The 18,122-nt window shown below is 40.7% G+C and overlaps 1 protein-coding gene across 5 annotated transcripts in view; it reads right to left on the reverse strand.

Annotated features, from left to right (window-relative positions):
* The window catches only part of LOC143156555 (poly(rC)-binding protein 3-like), a 548,870-nt gene that overhangs the window by 94,925 nt on the left and 435,823 nt on the right, over positions 1-18,122 (reverse strand). Inside the window, exons 4-6 of one of the 5 annotated variants that reach the window (XM_076330217.1) lie at positions 7,584-7,667; positions 6,892-6,975; positions 4,977-5,089 (exon numbers count right to left, since the gene is read on the reverse strand). The exons of the other annotated variants lie outside the window; for them this stretch is intronic. The gene's annotated coding sequence lies outside the window, so the exon portion shown is untranslated. The remainder of the gene's footprint in view (positions 1-4,976; positions 5,090-6,891; positions 6,976-7,583; positions 7,668-18,122) is intronic. 5 annotated transcript variants of the gene reach the window in all.

The raw sequence follows: 18,122 nt of genomic DNA on the forward strand, positions 1-18,122 counted from the left end.
GTTTCTTCTTGCACGCATGAATCTGAGGTTTCCACTGTCAGCCCCTTGAACTCCAGAAAAGGGAATGGCTTGCTGCTCCTTTTTATTTATTTACTTCGTTCTACTTGAGCCCCTTCTTGTGAGGAACATTTCAGTGTGGGTTTGGATCTTAAAAATTAAATTCTAGGAGAAGTTGGCAAGAACAGTAGGAGACGGACAACCGCAATGTGCCACAACACTCATAAAGTAAATGGACTTATATTAGGTAGGGATAGTGCCGCTTAAGCTCTGAAACAGGAGCTCATTCTGTGGGGACGTGTATCTGATCTCTATTATACTAGGGGCAAATCAGGAGCAACTTCAGTACATTGACTGGATTTACATCAACGATAGAGGAGAACAAGATAACTGGTTTTATAGAATGTACTTCAAAAAGTAGAAGCAGCCTGTAGGTCTGTCACCCCGCCCACCCCCCAACACTAAGTCTATAGAGACTCGCAGGATATAAATCAGGAAAAAAAAAAAAGAGAAACTAGGACTCTCACCTGCACCTTTGTTTTTTCCAAGATATTGTTCTAGTCCTAACAAATATTCCATTTTCACAGTAAGGTCAGCAAACAGTTACCCAAGCATCTGCTGTATTTCCTTGAATTCTCCTTTATTTTCTCCATAGGGAAATACTGGAAAGTCTGTCCTTACGGAAGGCTGCCCAAAATCTGTACTTTGGCTGTGACTAAGCATTGCTTTGGATCGCTCAAGTCCCAAATTCAGAAAAAGAGTTAAATTTATGCTTAGGTTTATTTCTGCTGAGCGAAAGGCTTACCTATATACATAAGTCTCATTGAAATCAAAAGGATTTAAAACATATACTTAGATTTACACAAGGGAGATGGATTTAAGCATAATGTTCAACTGCTCTATGGAGACGGGACTTAAGCAAGTCGAGGCAAGTAACAGATTAAATTTAAAAGTACTGCTCTGTGCTCTTGTGATATCACAATAATTAAGATGTGACTGCAGAAGTGGCAAATCCCACTCTGTACCCCTAACCTACTTCGCAAAGAATATACTTATAAATTAATGTAATTAAGGTATTTTAGACATATCATTGGTTGCATCACACTCTTGCCACTCTCTTTTGGGATTATTTTACTGTCTAGTTTACTTTACCAGGAATAGGAGATTCCAAATTTCCACATGAAGACTTGCTCTCATCATCGGGCGATAACATATTTTCAAGTTCCAATAAGGTAAAATTAATGTGCCAAAATGCAGGTAACTCACCTGAGGATAAGCCCCCTCAGACTAATGTCGTAAATTATCATTATTTCAGTCCCTACTCCAGAGACATTGGAAGAGGCTGTGGCTTAAGCCATTGCCTGAAATACAATTTTAGTGACTGTAAAATCCAGTCAGATCCATAAGTGCAAATCCAAATTATCCAAAGTGACTGATAGTTATACTGTTCTCCAAAGTCTTAATATGTCTCAGAAAAGTTGACGTATGTAGAATTTACAATCAGAAATAGCTTATTTAAAAATGAAAATCTAATTGCAGATGGATACAAGTAAATGACTTTTAAATGATTTTAGAAAAGCTCTTTTGCATTTACCAAAGCAATGATTTTTAAGTCCCACATCTCAGGCTTGAAAGCCCAAAAGTAGCTGTTTAGCAAGGAAGAGTAGCAAGTGGAGATCCAGTAAGCAACTGACACATTTATAACATAATTCTGTGATAATTGTCACATGATGATCTCCACATACATGTATGTACCTACCTAAATTTTTAACTGTATAGTGTATATATTTTATAAGGGCATAAAAATACATACATAGATTATATGTAACAATATTAAAATTGCACCAGGGTGTATATTAAATTAAGGGAATTTCCAATTATACAAATATTAGCACTTCTTCCAAAAAAGTAGCAAAAAGGAATTATCTCTTCCTTTTAATCTTATAATTCAAATTAAAAAGATACTGAAATTTACATTAATCAAAACAGAAGAAAGCACCAGTTTCACTGAAGATTTTATAAAAATATTATTCTCTGCTTTGCTTGTGGTTGTGCTCCTCAGACTTATTACTGCAATTCTCTTGCAGTTCAGTTAAATGTCAATGCTCCAATTACTTTAATAGTCAAACTGTGCGCTATTTTCACCACACAGTCATTCAGGCTTGTCATGTTTGACAAATCCAGTAATTGAGATGAACTCTTGGAGAATACTGACATGTAACCCGTCATTTCCTACTGCAGAACATTGACCTCTGCAGCGTAAACCACAGAGGATTTATTCAGCAGCTTGAAAAAACAAACAGGCTTGTTAAGTTTAAGATCATCATTTCACACATCTCCACTCCTTTCCTTGTTTATTCACTTTATGTTCCATTGGGGTGGGAATTAAAACATTAGGAGCACTTTGAATAAGCACAGAAAAAGGACTAGAGCAAATATTCTGAAAAACTATTGTAAATTAAAAATTGCCTAACAGATTACTAGAGGCTGAGTGTACTGTCAAACAGCTTCAAAGCCCCCCTCAGTCCTCCCTTGCCCCCCAGCAGCTGCACCCCACCCCAGCTTCAGCTCATTAACAGAAGAAGGTATTATACAAATTACATAAAGTATTTATCAAACAGTGCTTGTTTCAGTCAGTCATTACAGTACGTTAACCCTTGCTGGGGCCTTTTTATTTTTACCATTCCTCTACCATCATGTCCTGCAGCCAATGTGTAAGCAATGCGCTGAAACCTCAGGACTATCCACATTTACCTCAGATTCACTGAGCCAAGCACAAGCTCTGCAAAACCTACCAAGTGTGTACTTGCTGGGCTGGCAGGTCCTTGGGTGATGCCTTTGGGACAGCCATCAGTATTTGACAGGTCTGGACAGCTACAAGCCCATCACATTTGTATTGAAAAACAAACAAATATTTTGCAATGCCAGCTCGTTACAAAGAGAAAATGCAGCAAAGGTTTGGGATGAGGATGCAGCCTAATTCAAATGCAATTCTGAAGCTCCCCTGCGATTTACATCAACTGGAGACCTAATGCTACTTTTGTTATAGTTATGAAAGTTACTATGGACCTTTCTACCAGAATTTAGCCCTACTTTGGATGAAGTGCTGACATTTTATATACAGAATAATGAAAGAAAAAAAAAAAAGACTTGTGATCAAAAGCAAATGGTGGATAAAAATATAAAGAAGAAATAATCCACACAGACGATACCAGCTTCCAAGAAGTGACCTTTGCAGTTGCCAAAATTAAACATCCCTTTGAATGCTTCTGACTGCCTTTATCAGAGACAGTGGCTGGTCTAGGACACATGTTACCAAACTGGGCTATAAGAGACCTTGCTTCATGTCCCTTCTCGCGAAGACTTTTTGCTTGCTCTTGGGCAAGTGAATTAATTTATCTATTTTACAAGCTGATTGATTGCTCCTCCCTGGAGTCTTTGAAAGAAATGTGTTAACTATTACAGGTCACTTAGATTCTACAGGGCATAAAGACCTCTTAAGTATCAAAGACAGCCTGTCCATACAATTTTTTTAATACATACTAATTCACAACCAAGTGTATGGCAACCACCAAGGCTGAAAGGGCAACAGGAATCATCTGAGAAGGCAGAACTGAGAGCAAAAGACTTTTGCAGGAAACGAAGAGCTAGAAATTACTTGTGCAAAATTCTATTTCCAGGAAAAAGAAACAGTTCAAATACCCAATAGAAGGGGAAAGTGAATAACTAAACAGCTGCACTCTGGTTAAATTACTATACGTTTATTTTCATACTGTTTCCTTCCAGCACTACCTTTTCAATTAGGCAGGCATTGCCCACCTGAGAGACAGAGACCAGAAACCTATGAGGCTACTTAGAACATCTGGCAGTGTACAAAGCCTAAGAGCTGGTGGGTGAGAACAACACCCTCTCTCACTGCTGAGGTCACTTAACCCTTATCAAGGAGGAAGGCAGTAACTGTCCCTCCAGCTGGAGGCTCCGGATTCCGTCCTTTTCCACAGGAACACAGAAGTTCTTCATGAAAGATGCATGAAACATGCATTCAAACAGAAATTAGCCTGTGGTACAGCACACAGCTGACTGAAGTAATTCACTGCATTTGCCTTGAGAAGTCTTACTCAAAAAAGACTAGAGGACTGACTCTAAATCACAGTCCTTTTCATGGTCTCACAATCCTTAGTATCGCCACTGGTCACATGCACTGTGTATCCATCCTTACCAAGTAGTGCATTTGCAGAGGTCATGAGTTAACTTTCTGCCTATTCACATGACAAAAACCCAGTTGAGTCTTGTGATGAGGAACAACCGGTAGCAAGAAGGTCATAGGGGAGACTAGGCACTCTCCGAAGGTAATGCAAGCTGAATAGCAGTGTTCCCTGAAGGCAACGCGGTCTCTTGAACCATCTGCATGCCACAGCAGCTGCTGAAGGAGTTTCCATAAGTGTCAAAGCACTACACAGTCCTAATCCGCAGAGCATCTGTAGGCACCACCACAATACAAAGAGGACAATTCCTTAGGTTTATCTATGAACACCCATGGCTAACGTGCTTTAGGAGGGAGGAGGGTTGCTACCTCTCCAAGGCAGAGACACAAAGCCTGAAGAACTGCACATGTGCAACACAGTGGTCAGTACTCTGCCCTCCTCCCCACCGTATGGCAGCCCCCTGCTATAAAAGTCCCTATCAGACTTCCCGACTGAGGGAAGTCAGGTTATGTCCCATCTGCCACTATGTGCTGGATTGATTTTTTTCTTCCTCCTTCCCCACCCATCTGCTGGTAGATGATCATATTTCATCAGTAGTCCAGACAACTTCACACCACATGCACCTGAGCAGGAGATGAACCTTTTCCATCCAGAGTCACCAGCCTTGCTACTCACTCTCCATGGCTTCACCACCTCCCATAACAGTGGGGCTCTGGCAGAAAGCCTTTGCCTTTCCATTAATGAGGAGCAAAGCAACATGCTAATTGAGCATACCTAGTGCTTTGAGGTCTGCATTGGGCTGCCTACTCCTCAGCAGGTAGAGTTTGAGGTGTTGGTTATCATGTGTGAAGCTGTAAACAGGCATCAGACAACTGCTCAGCCCAGCTCTGGGAAAGGGGAAAAAAGCATTTTCCTGTCACAAGACACAGTAAATCCAAACCTGTGAACCCCTAAACCAACATCCCCTCCCTTCCCCAGTAAATCCAAGCCTGGTCTGATGTATTCAAGTGACTGTCCCTCTCCCTGCACCTTCTAGCCATAGCTGCAGAGTGGATTATCACTGTTGTACAAAAAACCAACAGGATTGCAACTCCAGTGCTCTTCATGAGGGCAACAAACTAGACCGCAGCAGGGACCTAGTTCTTCAAACAAACTGGAACATGATGACCTTCAGGATATGGCTAAGGAAAGCTGATCCTTATGGCAGCGGGTGTGCACTAGATGACCTTTTGAGGTGCCTTCCAGCACTCTTTGCTATAACTCTGCTTGCAAGGCCCCATTTATTAGATAGCATTTGCGGTAAAGGCAGAGCATGTGTTCCTAGGTGGTACATGCAATATGTTAGCCTGCTAACTTAATTTGTTACCTATGTAAGGTTATATATGTTATCTGGTCACCAACACACGATTCAGATTAGTTGCCAACACTATTTAAAATTTTATTCACAGGGTTAGCATTGATAAACCACACAAAAGAAATGACACTATTATGACCTGGTGGCTAATAACTAAGGAAGTGTCTGAGAAACTGCTTTCCGACACTTCCCTTTTGCTGCCATACAAAGCAACCTACTGTACAAAAGATGGTTGCTAAGGATTACATGAGAAATAAACATGCTACAGAAAACTCAAGATTTACATAATTTTTTTTCCTGCTTAAAAATCCAAGGAAAAATGTGTTCACGATATGTCTGCTCCTGATATTTGGAGTGGGAGCTGTCTCATGAAATTAATCTTTTCTTTTAATAATCAGTCATCAGTATTTCTCAGGGAATATTTTCAGGCCCCAGAGGCTGTCAAAGCCACTTTTGCTGATTGTGCTGGTTTTGGCTGGGGTAGAGTTAATTTTCTTCATAGTAGCCAGTACGGGGCTGCGTTTTGGATTTGTGCTGGAAACAGTGTTGATAACACAGGGATGTTTTCGTTACTGCTGAGCAGTGCTTGCACAGAGTCAAGGCCTTTTCTGCTCCTCACCCCACCCCACCAGCGAGTAGGCTGGGGGGGCACAAGAAGCTGGGAGGGGGCACAGTCGGGACAGCTGACCCCAACTGGCCAAAGGGATATTCCATACCATGTGACGTCATGCTCAGCATATAAAGCTGGAGGAAGAAGAAGGAAGGGGGGGGGGATGTTCGGAGTGATGGCGTTTGTCTTCCCAAGTCACCGTTACGCATGGTGGAGCCCTGCTTTCCTGGAGATGGCTGAACACCTGCCTGCCCATGGGAAGGAGTGAATGAATTCCTTGGTTTGCTTTGCTTGTGCACATGGCTTTTGCTTTACCTATTAACCTGTCTTTACCTCAACCCACGTGTTTTCTCACTTTTACCCTTCTGATTCTCTCCCCCATCCCACCAGGGGGGAGTGAGTGAGCAGCTGTGTGGGGCTTAGCTGCTGGCTGGGGTTAAACCGTGACACTGTTTCAAAGTCAGCCATATCTCTTTTGACAGTCTGAAAACAGATTATCACATCCTGTATTTTTTTTTTCAGGCCACATCCTTCTTGTCTGCAATCAAAGTCCCAGCCAGCCAGATATTTGAACATCTAGTCTGAAAAAGAGACTTGCTCTTGCAGAAAGAGGCAACAAGGGAGGAGCAAAAGAGGAGGAAGAAAGCATCATACTCAAATGTTTAACCACAGTGTATTTAAACAGTCATTTTCTCTCAGTAACAAAATTAACAAACATTCCTTGCCTTGAATATACAGTTCTGTTTTTCTCAGAATGTTATTTCAGGTTACGTCATGGATTTTTTGACTCGCAGATAGTTCACTTTATGCTGGCTTATTAAAAAAAAAAAAAAATAAAATTCAGAGCCCAAATTATCTTCTAGATATTAAAATGGCACTGCCTTGTGAGAGAATTCATGACCACCATGACAATCTTCATTCATGTCTCCAAGCTCCTGAATTGCTTAAATCTGTCTGTAAAGCACCCTAATATTTTCTAAGTGGAATGGTTACATCTGTGAAGAATATCATACATTGGTGTTAATAATACCTAATAAAGGATTTATTAACACATTTGGAATGGAGAAGCCAAAAAGGGCCTGATGTCCCATAAACAGTTACATATTCTTTTGAAATCACAGTAACCATTTCAATCTCGGAAACAATTAGTTTTTGTTATGTACCAAATACATTGCTCATGCTAATATGAGTGATCTTTAATATTCCTTACATTTACATTGCCAACGACTGTACTGAGTTCTTTACAGAACAAAAGATGTAATCCTTGCCTTGGCAGGCTTATGGTCCTCAGAAACGAGAAGAAACGGGTTAGTCCATGTCTCCCAAGCTATAGGTTATTAAACATTGTGCATATATTACTAAACACATTTGTGTGCAATGCAATTACTAGAGTGCATTTTCTTGAAGTGCCACTCACAGCCTCATGGGTAGGAAAGTCCGCTCACATCAGTGCTGCATCCCACAAGTTACAGGAAAAAGGGAAGATCCTTTAGGGATTGTCCTAACAGGATACAAAGGGCTCCGTGAATATCATCTCCTCACATAACCATGGAAAACTGAGATAAACCACACTCATTTAGCCATAATTCTGCTTTCATAAACTTACTGATGTAGAAGAGACCAAAAAAAAAAACCCCAAAGATAAGAGAACAGAAACTAGTCAGGGCTTTTCTTGATGCTAAACGAGACCTCCTTTTAATCATATTTGCTTTATATGGCTCTGGGGGCTATGATGCTTTTGGCAAAATCTTGTCTGAGTTGCTAAAGCATAATCTCACAGCCCAGACTGAGCTTTTTTATTTATTCTGAGAATTTAAACCATTTTGGCCATTCTAAGACAATACATTCCATGGAACCTGTATTTTCTGTCATAAATTCTGTGCATACTATACAGAATTTTTAACATATAAACATACATAGACAGATGTAATATGCAAGTATACATATAAAAAAGTAGACTGTATATAAATTATATAGTATGTAATATATTTTATGTATATATATGTAGTATACTGTACTATGCCCTTTTCCCTTCATACATTGCAACACTCATTGTACTACTTAAACAACAAGTAACAATAATGTTTATTGTTAATGTTTATATGCCCAAAATGCATAATACATAACTATGTTTTCCCCCTTTTACACCCATTTAATTAGATTGAAATGAGAGTGCCACACAATTCTAAAACTGGAAAACCCAAATAATGAACTGTACCAATAGCTGCACTGTACCATAACTTTCTAATACCTAACCTCAATATCTTAAAAGCACTTTACAGACTTGATCTGCATATTTATCTGTTTCCCTTTCATTCAATCACGAAAAGTGGAGTAGCTGTTGAAAATTTTCTGTTAATTGCCCTCAAACATCTGTTGAATAACTCTGAGAAAATACGAAATCAAAAGGGTAACTTTAATAGATGGTTTTTCTTTATGTCTCTCTCATATACACATTCACAAGCGTATACTAATATATCAACCCCTAAAAAACAATAGAAAACTTCACATTACTTTGAATGAAAACTGAATTTTATTCCTAAAGGCACAAACCTGGAGATGCCCAACTCTACTGCCTACACTGAAAGTGAATCTAACAAAATTTTCCAAATGAGAAGGAAAAAAGAAAAAACTCTTCACACAATAAAAATAAATAATAAGATGCAAGAACACACACACACACAGAGGAAGCTTGTCTTGGTGCTACTGTAAGGAATCATTTGAACTTATGTTTCTGGTTGGTTTTCATCCCACCAGAATCCTATCAACAAAATGATAACCATGTATTACAGACTGCGTACTTACTGTTAACACACACTTAATCCTGCCAACGCTGGTTCTACAGAAAACATTATCAGTGTGCAACCATAAATGAACAAAATTACCATCTGCACACTGAAGAACAGAATTGCAAACATAATTATGTCTCTTACATGTTGTAAGCACACAGTTGTTTTAAATTTGGACTTATAACCTGTTTTTCAAATAACAGCTTCAGTCTGCTTCAAAGTCACCAAGGTAATGACTGTAATAAGTAGCTATACCTCCTAATCAGCAAATGTCACAATAAGCATAGTGCATCTATCTATCTAATCTTTTTTGGCCATGTTATTATGGTTTATGAGCAGTTTTGCCACCCATATGTTATGCTTTCATGTTCTTCTAAAAGCTGGTTATTAGGATTAACTGGAGAAAGTGAAATATGAATGCCTGTATAAATTGCAGAGCTGACTGCTGCTAAAAGCAAGGTGTCCTAGGTCAGAGGAAGACGTGTCATGCATTGCAGGGCATACCACTTTCGGTGGGAAAACCACGGAATTTGCTTTGGCCTCTGTGAGGCTTTCTGACTCATTGCTGTGGTTGGCTTCATATGGGAAACAACAGCTGACCCTCTGTCCTGGTTTTGGCTGGGATAGAGTTAATTTTCTTCCTAGTAGCTGGTACAGTGCTGTGTGTTGGATTTAGGATGAGAACAATGTTGATAACACACCAATGTTTTAGCTGTTGCTAAGCAGTGCTTACACTAGTCAAGGACTTTTCAGCTTCTCATGCCCTGCCAGCGAGAAGCTGGGAGGGGGCACAGCCAGGACAGCTGACCCAAACTGGCCAAAGGGATATTCCATACCATGTGACGTCGTGCTGAACAAAAACCTGTGGGGAGTTGGCTGGGGAGGTGGTGACCGCTGCTCAGGAACTGGCTGGTCATCGGTCAGCAGGTGGTGAGCAATTGCACTGTGCATCACTTGTTTTGTATATTCTCTTATCATTATTATTATTTTCCCTTCCTTTTCTGTCCTATTGAATTGTCTTTATCTCAACCCACGAGTTTTACCTTTTTTCTGATTCTCTCCCCCATCCCACTGGGTGGGGGGGAATGAGCGAATGGCTGTGCGGTGGTTAGCTGCCTGCCAGGTTAAACCACGACACCCTCATTTATTTCTAGTGCACTAATATGTACCGTAGATGACTGTATAAAACAGTCACATCAATCCTTCTTCTCACCAACTTTAAAGCCAGATGCTGTAGTGACCATGTTATTCATCACAATAAGACCAGCATGCCTTATGAAGAATTATTGATATCCCTTTCTGACCTTAACAATACACCAAAATTCAGAAGACTACTTTCATTAGGAAAAAAAAGGTCACGAGGAAATCAGATGTCCTTAGATGCAGACACCTTCATTTTCGGCACAAAATACAAGAGAGATACTCCATTGTGTAATTACAAAACAAAAAGAAATTCCAAAAAAAACCCCACCAAAACCCACAAAAACCCCTCGGGGATCTATGACCCACAATGAATTATGACTTGCATAAGAACCAATACTGTAAGGCTGTTTGGGGCAGGGGGAGACAAATCTGCTAATATGTCACAGAATGAGAAGTGCTATATGCAAAAGACAGGAGGCAATTATTGTCCTTTGCTCAGCACTGAGGAGGCCCCAGCCGGTGTTTGGGGCACTGCACCTGGGGGAAGAAGTGTGGAGAAATTGGAGAGAATCTAGAATAAAGCAACATATTTAAGAGAGTTCCTAAAGCTCTGACCAGGAAGGAGAGACTGAAAGGGGGGGTTTCCTATTCTCGATAAAAGATGAGAGTTTTCAGAGAGGAAAATATTCTTGTAAATGAAGACAGTACTGTTTTTTTCCATGTCTGGTCAAAAAATTACTGGTTTAACATGCAATTAAAAAAAATAAAAGAAAGAATGATTCTGTGATTTTAATTAATAAGAGGAAAAACCTAACTAAAAGGACCACTAAGCATGGAAGCAGACTACTGCATGCAAACCGCTTTGCTGCAGATTTTTAAGAAGAAATCCTGTAAGAGATAACATAACTATAAATAATTCTCCATCCTAGTGGAACTAGGTGACCTTTAGAGATCCCTTCTAGCAGAAGCAGTGTAAGAATTGTGGTTGTCCACACAGAAGAGAGGAAGAGATGAGCCCCTTCCCTCTGTAGCATGGCTTCCTGCCTCAGCTGAACAAGAGGGGCTCGCAGGGCCTGGCGCTCCCACCCAACAGCCCGGAGGAGTCACCCTCACAGCTTCTAGGCCCTCTAGTCTTGTATTTCTAAGAGTGAGAAAACAGGGCTGCATAACAGGGTTGAATGACAAAATTTCCATCTTCCTGCATGCAGGAGTCGTCAAACAATATACTTTCTTCACAAGTCCATTTGTCAGCACATCATCCAAAAGCCCTCTGCTGTTTCTTAGAGCCATCTTCCTGGTGTTTCTGTAGCTACGTTTGGCCCTCCCTGCTGCCTTTCCCCACCGTCCTCTGCCCTGGCCTTCCAAGCCTTCTCAAACCTTTGCATGGACAACAGGTCCCTGTGGACTGTGGGGAGCAGTCTGCTGCTCTTGTAGGAACCTGACTACGTGAAGAAGGTAAATGACTTCCTGACACCTATCTTGACAGCAAGGCTGAGATCTACCCACAGTATACTATGACGTATTTATCAGTAAAGCACTAGCTAACACACTTCTGTGACAGCTCTTGCTAAATTATTAGAATAGCAATTTCAGTATTAGAAGTTCATACACTTCTCCAGGGTGGACACTTCTCTGTTCCCAAGTTTCAGTATCCTTCCTTTCTGACATACACATCTTTAAATGTCTTTTCTGCTACTGTAGACGGATTCCTTCAAAAGAACATGAAGCTTATAAACTGAGACAAGACCTTTTTTGTAGCTGCCTCTGAGATTCAGGAAACGGTCTTTGGCCAAAATTGCCCATGTCCAGTTCCAGGGTGTTTCATTCTGCACATAATCAGCAGCACTGCACCACAGACATGAAGACAGCGTGGCAAGCTGTAGACAGAACAGCATCCATAACAGTACTTTGATGACCTTATACATTGAGTGAGCCCACAGTTGGCTGCTAAAGCAAACGGGGTGCCAGCTGATGATGCACAGCATAGGTGCTGTGTGTTCACAGTGCCATCCCTACTAATGAGGTAGACTGCTGCACTCTGCAATAGCTAAAGTTTCTATGGAGCTTTTATCTTCAGCTTCAGTGAGTTACAATAATCCAGTCTGGTTGTGCAGAACGTGTTCATCACTGCTGCTAGATCTGTGCCAAAGAAAAGGAAGTATAGCTTCTTGGACAGCCAGAAGTAGAATAATTAATTTCTGACTATTTCTAGCATCTTGGTATTGAAACACCAGCTAGAGTAGAATACTGCACAGAACCCACAACGCTTTGAAAAATGAAGGTCAAGTGTCTTCCCAGAGAAAAGGGGTCACTACCTCTTCTAGTTCCCTCAAATCACTCACACTAGATAAATTTCTATGCTGTGGCTTGGATACAACCTGAGCCAGTCGCTCTTGCTGAGTAATTTAACAGTATCTTGTGATCTACATGTCAAAACCAGTAGGAAGATCAAGTATGGATATTAATATGATTTAAAAGGTATTTTGCAGTAGCAACAGCTAAAGACACAATTAGGTCTCTGTCTTTGCTACGTTACAGCGGTCAAAATAAAAGAGCTAAGCACTGCATTCTCTTTGGTGTCTGTACTCATTTGCAAGTTTGAAGTAGCAGTTCCTTAATGTCTTAGCCATGATAATATACTGTGGAGGCTGTATTGCAGATGCACCTTTAGCATTCTATTCACTTCTCATGAAACAAGACTAAATAAAGGCAGCACAAAATGGTACTTGCAATATATGTTGGAATAAACACTTCTCTGATATGACATAACAGCTAAACATTACGGTGTAGATGTATGAGAAGATGGGCAGTGGTCGGTACTCTGCATTAGAAGTTGCTAGTAAAGTAGCACCTCATAGGTGAGGTGACAGCTTAAAATGTTCAATATAAACCATCTTGGTTGAGGGGAAAAATCCCAGCCCAACAAATTAATCCTTAAGGTGGTCAAAACCCCCCAATATTCCAACAGTGTTCCTCTGAAACAGCCTACCTTGTTAGTTATTATTAATGCTTTTGAGCACAGGGAGGTTTGGCAGCAGCTGGAGGTAGCTGCTGGCTTTTTACCCCAACAGGTTGAAGGGAGGGAAGGGAGGGAAGGGAAAACTGGCTTTTCCCAGTGACAGAATCTAGAATATGGGCTGAAGAGTCTAGAGGGCATCTGCTCACAGTGTTAACGACAAAAAGGGATTACCAGGGCGTTTTCCCCTCTGAGGTAATGCAATGAAAAAGATAGAGTTGCACATTAAGCGAGATCAACATCTGACCCTCCATGGAGGCTCCAAGACGTGCAGTACTTTCTGCAACAAATAATACCTTATAATGCAAAGATCTCAAGGTCTTTGAGTGAATGAATGAGTGAATGTGCCTGATGGGCACATCTAGGGCATGGTATCTGTACAGCCAGATGTTGTCAGAGCATAAGAACTTTCAACCCGAGCAACGTGCCAAAGGGTACCTCTGCCTTATTCATTCATGCCTTGCTGGGATAAAAAGGACTTGCCTCACAATGCAGTTTTGCGTTCGGAGAAGAGACATGACCTTTTGATTTCTCCATCTATCGTGGCCTGTTGCTTTCTATTACCAGCCATAACTGCAGAGCTGGTAGGAAGCTACAAGCAGGCTGGCAAAGTACTGCCCTGCAGAAGATGACTGGACAAAGGTGAGCACGTACATTCCGTTCTCACTCCAATGGAGCAGCAACCGTGACTTGTAGCCGCCTGCAGGCACAGCCATTGGCACAGAAGTCCCCAAGGAGCAATCTCATTTTAAACGTCCCAGGCATGTCAGGAGAGTACACCTTCTTCTACACCCCTTGGGGCTGCAACACACAGTGGTGGGATGCACACCCAGCCCCTAGGAGCATCCTTCTCCCCATTAGGGGCTTACAAATGAGCTCAGCATAATCCAGTCCTACTGGTGGCGGTTTACTGGGCATCACTTTGTTACATCCTGCCAAAGATTAAAAGAGTTCTGGTTGCTTTCTCAGCCCATGAATCTCATGTAGTATCACCAAGTAGTACTCAGTAAATCCTCAGCTGCTGCTATACAATGAAATAAAATTACCAATAAGCACTATTTTTAACCACAAAACATGTTACTCATTATCCAACATATGATTCTGTCGTTCTCTGAGAAAAAAATGCCTAACTGCTTACACTATATCTCACTGGAAATATAACAAAGAAAACAAGCCAGGCCATTGAAGGATGAAAATAACCATGATAGCAACATGTGGTACAGGGGCTGACCCTAAGAGAGAGGTATTTATTCTGAAGAAATGTAAATGGTAACAGGAGTTTTGAGAAAAGCTCTGCCAGTTAAGGAAATTGTCTGACTTACATCAAGGAAGTCACATTTACCTAAGTATTTTTTGCTTAAGCTTAACCTGTATTATTCGGTTTCTGTGTGCAAGGGTGGAGAACAATGACATACAAGATTGATGGAATCCTGACTTCCCCCCCCCCCAGCATCCTTTCTGCTGCTTTTTGGGAGTATAACTCAATGTAATACAGAAAGGTAGTTTTCTGACAAATTATAGTGGCCGTCACTTACCTTTGAACATATGGTCAGTTTGACAAAATCTCTAGCAGTCTTATGGCTTAATACCTGCATATGTATATACCTTGTTTTTGCCTCAACAAGCAATGGTATAAACCTGTGTCTTTTTTCCTTTCTGCTGACTGCCCATCACTTGCACAAGTTTACACAGAGGAGCATACAGGGAACAAATAATAATAATAATAAAGTGACATTACTTTTCTGCAAACATGATGGGTAGCCATTTCTCAGGAATCCTGTATGTCCTCTGCATGCAAAACCTGCAGACCTCCAGAACAGCTGCTACTTATTAGTAGTCTATAAATCTGCACACCCATAAATGTGTTGGATGTGCTTGGTTATCTATCAGATATGCAGAAATGTGATGGTGTGGCACTCATTAGAATTCATGAATGCACTTTTTGTAGTGCCTTTTTTTCCCCCAGAGGTATATTCAGGCCAAATCAATGGCCTCCAGAAAGTGGCGATGATGCAGTGCACAGCTTGGAAATCCATTCATGAGGGAAGGTGACATGAAAGATTGATTAGATATTTGTACTTTCTGGGGCCACAGTTGTCATTTTTGTGGAAAGGCACCTGTTACATGCAAGTATTTACCAGGTTTGACAGAATGGGGCATAACTGGACATGAAGCCTTAAAAATTCATACTTGCAATTGAAAGAGTAAATGTTTAAAAGACACCACAGCCATTGTTCTACACAAGCAGTGTGCCACATGGAAGAACGGTGATGCACTAACATTGTTGTTAAAAGGTTCGTAGTAATGACTACCTGCTAAATACAATATAATTAGAGAATACTCCCCTATGAATTAAATGCAAATACTTTGAAATGTGACTGAGTGAGCACATTTAGTTACTATTACCATATTAAATACAATTTAAACCCCACTCTCAAGTACCTGATTTTTTTCCTGAAATGTCAGTCAGAATACAGTATTTCCACACCAGGGACAGGAGGGGGACTGGAAAGCTTGGTGAGGCATGAAAAAATTGAATTTCAGCGAGGCAACGGAAGGGACATTGTTGAGCAATTACAGTGCTCCAGTGTTTGCAGTCCGCAAAGGCTGCAATCATCTGCAGCGACAGTGTGGTGTATGACTCCCCCAGGGCAGCGCGCTCTGGTTAAATCAATTTGTCAGAAGCAGGGCTGCTCCCTCCCTTCTGCAGAGGAGGCCCACCGGAGTGGAGGACAGCTGGGGTGCACAGCTGTCTCTCTGCAGCAGATCAATTAGAACATCAAAATTCATCTGCTAATTAGCAAGCATGTACAGAGGGGAAAGAAACCTCTCTTAAATGAATCATTTCCATGTATTACTGAATTCAGTGACATCCCAGATTTAGAGCCTAGCCCAATGAGAAGAGACATAGCCACGTGAGGCACCGGCTAACACGATGAGGCAATTTCATTATCGCAAAAGTTCAATCTGCTGCTGAGTTGAAAATAAAACTCACTAAAACAAAAAATTTGCACTTCCAATATCAGTGAAAAAAGACCCACATCTAGTAGAGCTACTAATGTCTGATCACAGTGTAAACAGTGATCACTGTAATGTGACATTGAGAATAAATACGAGTGGGACCAGGAAAAATACTAATCCCAGTCAGCCTGACATACTGCTTGCTTTGAAATACGCTGAAAAGTCCCTTGACTTCTGTGATTGAGGACTGGGCCTCAGGTCAGCAATTTTTACCCTTGCTTTTATTTATTTTTATATTCGGCCTTTGCATTGTTATTAGAATGACACTTATTGTTTATTCACATGTTGCAATGTTGCCAAGGGGTGTTTTTACAAGAGAACTTGGCCAAAGTCAGCTGCTGATCCAATGCCATTTCAAGGCTTAGCAGGACAAGGTCACTAATTTTTTTTTCCTGACACTTATAGCATGGTTAGTAGAGACAAAAAAAAAAAGTCGTCATACTACTTTTTGCATTAAAGTACAGCTACTCTCTGAGAATTCTTGCACGTGCAATTCCCAGCCCAAAGAAGAGCCAGGCACATTGACTGGTAATACACAGAAAATTAATTTCTTCAGTTGGGAAGTGCACCACCAGCCTCCCTAGTTACTTCCAGTGCCTCAGCCATCTCAGCCTAATCGCAATGGACTTGAGCAGCTCTTCTCTGGATACCGAGCACAAACCCTTTGTTCTTGGAAGTTTGTCTGAGAATACTCGTACGATGGGTATCTTGTCAGAAATGATTAAGGAAAAGAGAACATCAGTGTGGAGAGGACTAAGACAAAATGACCTCCCCGAAACAGTAGCATAGTAAGGGAAACTCTAAAACTGGCATCAGCAATGACCTTACTGCTCATTTGAAGCAATTAATTCACTGTAATTCAATCCATTTTCCCAAGGTGTTTATTTTTTAAGGCTCTGTTTTCTTACAACTGTATGTAGATGTGATTTTTAGGCCATTTGACATCAGATAAGGAACTGCAAATCATTATTCTAAAATACATTACTATAACCTGCAGCGTGGAGAAGACACAACACACAATACCTACTTGGAAACGATGTTGTTTAATCTGACATACCGGTGCTGACCGCTTACCTTGTTCTTAGTTGTTTAGTTGCCTCACCAAGATTTTTCCTCTTTTGTTCTTTTAATAACACTCGTCAAAAGCAAAACTGCATTAACTGGCTGAAAACACAAAGCCACACAGCAATGCCAGTACATGAGGAGCTGAATTCTCTAAGGGAAGGCTATGAAATGTTATTGTTAGCTCTGCTGCAGTAAGACAAACTGTCACAGAGAGCCACGTCCATTCTCATCTACTGAAGGAGATGAGCTGAAAGTAAGTCACAGAGGAGGTCAACCAAGATAGTACAGTGCCCCACTTGCCTTGCAATAATGAAAAGCATGTATGAAAAAAGTTTAATAATATGAGGAAGTTTTATCACCACCCTCACTCCTTTTCAAACCCTGTATTGGACTTTCATCTTATACTGATTTCCATTACACCCAATAATGTCTATGCATGAGAAGGAAGAGTGTGACCCACCAAGTTTTACAGCTCTAAGCTGCCATTTAGTTCTAAATTTATTTCTTAAGTGAGGATTGCTGAATATGGCAAGCACTGAGCTGTAATATATATATACTCCATTAAAAGCAGTCCAGAGAATGTGACATTCTTCTTATCATATTACCTCAGTTACTGGCAGAATAATATAATTATGATTCACATTGAAGTGGCCTACAGAATGAATTTAATCAAATTTTAATATAAAATATGGACACTTAGAGCATATTCCATTCAATAGCTTGTTCAGTCAAGATGCTGTGTAGGGAGGGGAAGTGCACAGTTGTCATTTCCAGTAGCAAAACAACAACTGCTTTTAAGTCAAATAGGGCATGAAGATGTTTAAGCAGACATTAGAGGATGCATTGGTGTCACTGCTATTATGCTGTACTCTGTAAATAACTTGGCATGGATGACTGCTGTATCACTTTCAGTCCCTTACGC

This window comes from Aptenodytes patagonicus, chromosome 2 (genome assembly GCF_965638725.1).
Source record: "Aptenodytes patagonicus chromosome 2, bAptPat1.pri.cur, whole genome shotgun sequence".
Classification (NCBI taxonomy): Eukaryota; Metazoa; Chordata; class Aves; order Sphenisciformes; family Spheniscidae; genus Aptenodytes; species Aptenodytes patagonicus.